Raw genomic sequence first — 8,957 nt, forward strand, 5'->3', positions numbered from 1 at the left:
CCTCCTTGAAATGGTCCATCATGACAATCAACTACACGCGAGTGGACATAAGCCTGGCCAAAGAATTCCAGTCCTGGATTGTGTCCTTCATCTCCTACTTCAAAGAATGGGTGGGGGTTGGAATGTTTGGAACAGTCCTATGCTATGGAATAGTGTTTCTCCTCTGGATGGTCTGCTGACTCTAATCCCAAAGCCATAGGGATAAAGTGGTTTTTGCACAGCGCTGGCTGCCCTGGAACAGGGGGCCTCTACTGATGTGTGGTTATCTATGTTAAAGCAGTAAGGTTTAAGCCAACCAGCTCCTGCACCCCTAGGACTGTGGTCCATTGAACAGGGTGGAGTGCTTGGCTTAGCTAGCCCTGAAGGTTGTCGAGCTGAAGAGCATCGCACAGAGAATGGCCCTCTCTGAGAGATAAGTCGCTCTGCTTAAGGGTTTCCTGCCATATATTCCCTTTCCCAGAAAATTGGCAGAGGGCAGGCCGGATAGGTTCCAGGTGTCATGAGCCTAGGGACAGATTCCGTGTAAGCCCATTTTAATGTTTTCATTTTGGGAAGTGCGACCTCTATCTTTACCTTCCTAGGGAGTTGCCTTTCTGCAAAGAAGTAAAATTAGGGGGAGATGTAGAGGGCCGCAACCACACTTTCCACCATAGATGGCGCTGCACCGCCAGGTGAGCTAGAAAGCTCACATGTGTTGGTATTTTCCACTACTTCCAAGGTTTCACCTGGGACTGGGAGCAGTTGACCAATCAAAGAATGACACGTCCAGAGCGGGGTCTGTTTCCTTTATAAGGGATGGGTTCCATCTTATCTGGGTCTCCGCCATGTAAGCTTATGCTCTCCCTCTCAAGAGACATAAAGCTTTACTGCAGAAGGATCCTATGTGTACCGCGTGGTTCTTGCTGGCGAGACGGTAGCGCGGGACACTTGGTAAAGGTAAGACTTCTCTAGTGGCTTGGCTGCTTTACTTTTCTGATTTTGGGATTGAATCCCAATTTCTTTCTCTAGGGTAATAATGCTGTGGGGTTCCAGGGAAGACTTTGCTACAAAAATACCCTGCAATCTCTTGAACAATTATTCTGTAGAAAAGGTCCATCAATGTAAATACAGAATTTTAGTTAACTAAACCCTACAGAAAAGTGGTGTGGGAGAATTGTCTGTATTATGTCAATCATGTTTTAAATAAATGCTGATTGGCCAGGCAGGAGGTGTAGGTGGGAAACCCAGACAGGAAGTGGAAATGATGCAAGGAGAGCAGGAGGAATTCTGGGGAGGAGGAAGCTGATTCCCCCACTCCTGCCCAGATCACAGAACCAGCAGGATGTGAGCTGCCCCGCTGAAAAAGGTACTCAGCCACATGGCTAACATAGATCAGAAAAATGGGTTAATCAAGATGTGAACGTTAGCTAATAAGAAGCCTAACCTAAAGGGCCAATCAGCTTTATAACTTACAGAGTCCTTTCTGTGATTTTTCTCTTGGACTAAACAGCTGGGGGGCCAGGCAGGACAGAAAAAAAACCCCAACAAACAGGCCCCCTCATGTTACACTTTCTCTAGGTTGTTATTATTAATGCTACAAAAATACCCTGCAATCTCTTGAACAATTATTCTGTAGAAAAGGTCCATCAATGTAAATACAGAATTTTAGTCAACTAAACCCTACAGAATATTTGAAGCACTATTAATAAGAACTCAGAGACAGAAGACCTGATCTTCAGGCAAGCTTTATTTATTAAAATACAAATGAAATGCCACTACAGTATTTCTACTTAATCACTCCACATTTACTATAGAGGCTCTTAATATTCTGATGACTAAATTACACATATTTTACTACCCACTTGACATATAAGTCTACAGATTTATTTTTCTCTCAATTCTGCATCACTAGTAAAACATAAGCCACACTAATAAGTACTTTTGTGTCATGCTCTTTGTCACAGCCTCACCCTGCAGCCCTGGTGGATGGGAACCACTCCTGCACTGTGCTCTGTCAAGCATGAACCAACAGCTCAAACAAGACCTACTAATTCCAATCGTCTACCTTTATCTTCTCAACCCAGCTCCTCACCTGGGACACCTCCACTTTGGGGACCCCAATTTCTGTTGGTTTTGATCATGGAATCTTTTGGTGTTCCATTTCAGAGGGAAATACCAAAGACTTAGACTCTATTCCAATTTATATTAAATGAATTTACTCTTACTGCCAGCTTTCAGAAGGGAGGCAGCCTTAGATGGAAGACAGCGCACTGTGTGGAAGGGGGTTAAATTGGGGATTTTAAGCAGATATCAGAAAGGTGAGTATTACAACCATCCATGTAATGGGGCGCAGTGCGATCGGTAATAAAAGATCCACCAGACTAGCTTAATACAAAATATACAGCTTTAATAAACAGAAGAAAGACTTACACCAGAATCCCAACGATCTGTCCGGACACAGGAGCCAGGCGAGAGAGAGAAAGAGAGAGAGAGAGGGGGGGGGGCGGGTAGGGGAAGCGCACTCGCCAGGTTTATAGGTAAATTTTGCCTAAGGGCGACACGCCCAATGAACAGAATGTGATTGGCTGAACTCCCCTATCATCTCCCCCTTTTTTCTAAAATAAGACAGAACCAAACCAAATACAACTATATCCAATAGAAGCAAATAATAAATATAAAGTCACAAATAACAAACAATATTAAGCAAGAAACATATAACAAAAGTTTTACTAAACATTCTATCTCAGGGAGTCTAAATATTATAGATGGTAACTACAACTATCTAATCTTCAACTCCATCAAAGATCTGAGAAGGGAAATAATTTTACTCAAGCAGCCCAGAAGTACAAGCGGGAAACTTCCGAAATGTGCAACAAATGGAAGAGACAACTGAATACCTGGGCAATCACCCAAAGTCTCGTATTCAATGTTGAGTCAACCAACTTTGACTAAGGCCTGAAGTAACTGATGATGGGGCGCCATGCGATCGGTAATAAAAAGATCCGCCAGACTAGCTTAATACAAAATATACAACTTTAATAAAAAAAAAAAAAAAGACTTACACCAAAATCCCAACGATCCGTCCGGACACAGGAGCCAGGAGAGAGAGAGAGAGAGAGAGAGAGAGAGAGAGAGAGAGAGAGAGAGAGAGAGAGGAAGCGCACTCGCCCAGTTTATAGGTAAACTTTTGCCTAAGGGTCACATGCCCCACAAACAGAATGTGATTGGCTAAACTCCCCTATCATCCATGGACTTCACAGCTGTGCAGGAACACTGTTCTACTTCCTGCTATAGAGCAATCAAAAGACCAATTCATCACTTTCCACAGTTTCCCTTTTACAGGAGCAAAGGTAGCTGTTAATATCTCATAGCCATTATCCTTTTATTATCTCACCTACAGGCTACTCGGAGTCAGAGTAAAATGTCAATGGCCTTTAAGTCGCACCTGATTTTATATTAAGTTTCTTTACCTATCCCAGGGGAGCTGTGTAAATCACTACTGTGGTCTGAGTAAATGATTGGCATAGGTCGGTTCATTTCTGGGCAGGCAAAAACAGTACAGTCAGGTTAGGACTGGCTGACAAAGCCTCCCAATACCAAACTGTTTTAAATTTTAGTGTTCTGCTTCTACCACCAAATTGCTGGCATGATGGACGGGAACCACCACAGAAGGTTGGGCAAGTGTTAAAATTTTGGCCAATATTGTGAATTTGAGACAGGTGTGAACTATTCTCCGTGTGCCTTATCGAAATTGTTGATACCTGGTGGTGTATATCCGGTGCCACTATATGTTGAAAGCAGGTGACCTGCTTTTTGATTTTGTAGGGGTTAAGAGATTGTATGACTCTCAGAAGAGACTTTAAGCCTTGGACTTTATCACGTTGTTGAGATTCTGATAGACTACAGGGATTTTTGAAGTTGGATTAAACGTATTTTTGCATTGTTATGTTCTTACAAGGCTCATGGGGACCAGGGAGTGGACTGTGGTTGTTTGAATGTAATTGTCCCATAATCACACAGGGAGATGTTATTAGCAGTGTGGCTTTGTTGGAGGACATATGTCACTGTGGAGTACAGGTTTGAGGTCCCATATAAGCTCAAGTCATGCCCAGTGTCTCAGTTTACTTCCTGTTGTCTTGGGATGACAATGTAGCCAGTACCATGTCTGTCTACATACTAGGGTACTCACTACTATGAGTGATAATGAACTGAGCCTCTGAAACTGTAAGCCAGCACCATTTAAATGTGTTCCTTTATAAGCATTTCCACGGTCATGGTGTCTTTTCATAGCAATAGAAACTCTAACCAAGACATGAGAGCCCATCAATCTATTTCCCAGTCTCCTTGTTTGGTATTGTGTAGGCCCATATTTCTTTATGGTATAGCAGCCAGGCTCTGAAGCCATTGGGCTCATCCAAAGTGATCACATAGCCCTGCAGATAGGCCCTCTTTGCCTGACAAAGGTCAGGATGTTGACTGCTCCCTTTCTTTGTAATTTAGAGGATACCTTATAGAGATGCTAATTCAAGCCTATGTGACAGCTGGCATACTCAGCAGACAGGTAGATGTGGACATGACAAAAGGCGATTCACCTGGTTACCTAGGAGACAGTATGACGATGTATTTTCCCACCCAGTTTATGTATTGGTATAAAAGATGTTTGAAGAATAAATGCAGAGATCTTCAGGAGAGATCTTCAGGTGAGATCTTCAGGAGGAAGAAGCCTGAGATGCCCTTTTCCGTAATAATGGTGTAAGTTGTGTCTGGTTATTCCTTGTGCCTCCGTACCAGTACAGTTAGGGAAAATAGATATTTGTGTTGGAGCCACATGGGCTCCAACAGTATTGTTATAGTATTGGTGGTATTGCTAGACAATGAATGGTCCCATTATCATTTTCAGTTTTATGTTTCTTAGCACATTCTTTTCCTTCCTTGCATTTAAGGTATAAGTCATAAGGCCACTGATTCTAAGCATTCATTTTTTTGTGAGGTCCATTTACATTGTTTCTTTAAATGGCAAGATTGGCAGTAATTCAATCACTTTGCCAATATCTATCTTTGAAGAGCATACGTTCCTAAAGAAGGTAATTTTGTTTTATATTTATAGGTCCTCACATAGTTACATAATTTAGAAAGTCGATAACATTTCCTGTTTCTCTGAGATATGGTTAATTCTTGATGACCCTTGTTGTAGGGAGCTCAGGGCCCTTTGTTCTATCCCGCCCTGCTAGCTTAACCCTGGAAATAACCAGACAGAAATTGTATTAATTAAATTACTGCCTAGCCCATTATTTCTAGCCTCTTATTAGCTAACTCTCACATCTTGATTTAACCCATTTCCATTAATGTGTATCGCCATTTGACTGTGACTTACCAGCATGAGTCTAAACAGCATCCGTCCGTCTCAGGCAGGAGAATCATGGCATCTGTCACACTGCCCTTCTTCCCAGCACTCTTTTCTGTCTACTCCACCTATCTAAGTTCTGCCCTATCAAAAAGCCAAGGCAGTTTCTTTATTCAACCAATGAAAGCAATATAAATACAGAAGGACCTCCTACACTATTTCCCCTTTTTCTGTTTAAACAAAAAAGAAAGGCTTTCACTTTAACATAGTAAAATTATATATAACAAAACAGTTATTGAGCAAGAATTACAGTTACAATATTTTTATCTATTTTATCTTTTATCATAACAAAGGAAAACTATAACTATAACTAACCATTCTTCAACTCCATCAAAGACTTCAGAAAGATATAATATTACCTAAGTAAACAGGAAATGGATTGTAAGCAAATTCCAAAACTCTAGAAATGATAGAGACATATTGCTGCCTGGACAGTCACTCAAAGTTGTTTTTTACCATTGGGACATCCATCTTCAGCCTACAGGCCCATAGTATCCAGCAGACATTTCCATAAAGCAGGAAATTTTAAAGACAGTTCAGTCACTTTTTTCTGTGTCCTGCAGAATGTCTCACAGATTCTTTCATGAAACAGGAACCCCAAAGGATCATCTCACCTTTAGGCAAGTTCAGCAGTTCTCTCTCTGTGGGTTCTTCATGTCCAGTTTATGCAACAGTCCAGGCAAGAGCAGTTTCTTGCCCAAGTGGGTTATCAACTTCATAAGGAGCCTCTTCGATGCCCATCTTCCTCTTGAAGTAACTTGGTGCTGCCAGGAGTAGACACGTCTCATTGTCATGAAAAGCCCTAAGTTATTAAAACATTTTAAATGCCACATTTTGCAGTCTTTGAAAGACATGAAGAGTGCCTATATAACTGAAATATATCTCTATATATCTAGAAAATATAACTAACATGACTACAAGCTTGACTATTATAGATGATTATCCAGTAACAATGTATATTTCCTAATTATACATTACATTTTTAAATGAGCTACATAATCATAATACCTTAATCAAGAGCAGAAATATACATATAACAAGATTGACCTTAAATTTATATCAATAAAGCAAAATCCATACCAATGCAAATTATTCATATCTATATCATATCCCCCTTTAAATGTAAAAGAACATTTATAAACAATATTTGGGAATATGGGCATAGTTTTTCTCTCCAAACTGCTTCATGCTGTATGGGGGCGCTGTTAATCAGGTCTTTCATGTATCCTGTTTGCTAGGTTCCTCTCAGTCAGCAATTGAGCAAAGTAATTTTTTGAGGGTGTTCACAGCAACCTTTCAGGAGGGAGGGGTCCATGAAACCATATTGGTCTAGAAGCAATCCACAGGGTCTCATCTTCTGTGAAAACAAAAGAAGAACCTCTTTCCCAAAGCATCATATCCTTAGACTCAAATTCCGAAGACAAGATACCTTTATAATATACATCCTGGTTTATCTTAGGAGCCCACACAATGAGATGTGCCTCTGTACTTAGCTCCTTTACAGTCAAAAAATTAAAAGAAAACACAATAAAATACATAATCCATACTCTCTGTGAATTTTCTATTTTTACGTGGCTTATTTTTCTTTATTTTTTTAATCTATGACTATCTGTACTCTGTCTCTTTAAAGACTTTACCCTTTTTTAAAGCAATAACTTTATTTTATGATTCTCTATACTCTTTATTTCTTGACTCTTTCAGTCTACATACATTTATCCAACACTGTGACCCATTTAGAGGTCTTTTATATCTGAATCTGTTTTATTGTGAATCTGTAATTCTTTACTGTCTTGAAGAGCTTTTAAAGTGCTAAGCAGCTAGGTTGCAGCTGCTCTGGATGTTGGCTCCAGCTCTCTCCAATTTCAAAATGGTGGACCTACCATTTCTGCTAGCTCTGGGGCCGCCAGGTAGGAGCCACACTCAGCACTTTAACTCTGAGACTGAGCTTGCAGCACAGAAACTCTTTTTATCTGAGTTATAGACAAATCTGCCAGGCAGAGCACTGCACAGCCTGGAAACATCTTTCTTTATGGTGGCAGAAATCCGCCATGCTCTCCTGCTTGTGCACGCCTAGTAAACCTCATCCAACTGCCTGCCCAGGCAGGGAGCACTGAGTCACAGGCATGGTTTCAGCCACTTTCCTCCCAACCCTAGTGGGCACAGAAACGCCCAGGGCCCACAAATGCCATTGACATGCTTAATAGCTGGTGTTTGTACTGGCGGCATAGCCCAGGAAGCTGCATTTTAAAACTGCATGGCTTATGTTTTTTTTGTACAGATGCTAAGTCAGGAAATTCTCTCTGCTGCACACTACCAGCAAACAGCAAAAAGCTGTGTTAAACTCTGCAATTTTTTTTTGTTCTAGAATTTCATTTTAAGCCTTCTTAGGTTTTACATGAAGTTAGTAGACCACGTTGGGCACCAGACCCTCATTAATATCACCAAAAGACAGCTGTTTCAATAATAATTCTTGAATTTTTTCCACTTTTACTTGTTGCTTTATACCATCTTTGAGTCTCCCTATGAAATCAACATACAGCTCAGAGGGAACTTGTTAAATTTTTTTATAAGCAGACCACTGTGAGATTCTGTATCAGTATTCATCTATGTATCCACGCTATGTCCCTAATATGTGGGAAGGCTGTAAGAGATTTGTTATGTAACAAATTATCTGTTGCTATCTATGTACCAGTTCCTCTCACCATTTCATATGTGATATTTCCAGGATTATCATTTAGTTCTAGTTGTTGACTTTTTAATGGATGTTATCTGTAAGCCACGTTTGCCCTTGAAGAAACTTGGAAGGGCTAAGAACCATTTTATCACTTATATGACAATCATATGGAAACACTTCTTCATCATTGCTGCAATTAAAAATATATCCATAACTATACAGAACAGTAAGTGCATAAGAAATTCGTGCTTTTTAAAGCATATCTAATCCATGAAAAATATTTTGATTTTGGTGAAATTGCACTGGAAACATCAAGCCCACTATAGGAGTCTGGGATGAACTGGTAAACAAATTCCTTTCCCCTGCTGTGCCAAAGCATGCCTTGGTTGTAATGCTAGCATGTTCATATGCTCTACTTTACCCTCCTCAAACAATACAGAAAATTCAAAATGATATTACCAGATTTCCCACCAGGTGCTCAATGGCTGTCTTCAGGCGATGGAAGACTCATATTTAGAGAGGCTTCTGTTAGGCAACTCAGGATCTTCACTGGCATAGGAGTCCCTGGTACTGTTTACTTTAAATTTTGTCTGCACTGGGAAAATCCCCTTTTTGGTCTTACCTACCAAATTAAAAGTTTGATCATCTAGTTTATAGTCATTTAAGGAACTTGCCATTTTTTTTATAATCAATATACTGTTTGTCTTTCTTTAATGTTTTGATAAGAGTATAAATTAGTGCCTGTAACCCAAAATTTAACAGGGATATTTCCCCTTGTTTATATGCCTTTTCAATATTCTTCCAGAATCTGTCTCACACCTCTTTGTCTAATGTTCCAAGGCTTACAATAATAAACCTGAAATAAATCTAATATGTGTTATTTTAATATTTGTGCTAATT

Source organism: Myodes glareolus, chromosome 8 (assembly GCF_982192425.1).
Source record: "Myodes glareolus chromosome 8, mMyoGla1.1, whole genome shotgun sequence".
Classification (NCBI taxonomy): domain Eukaryota; kingdom Metazoa; phylum Chordata; class Mammalia; order Rodentia; family Cricetidae; genus Myodes; species Myodes glareolus.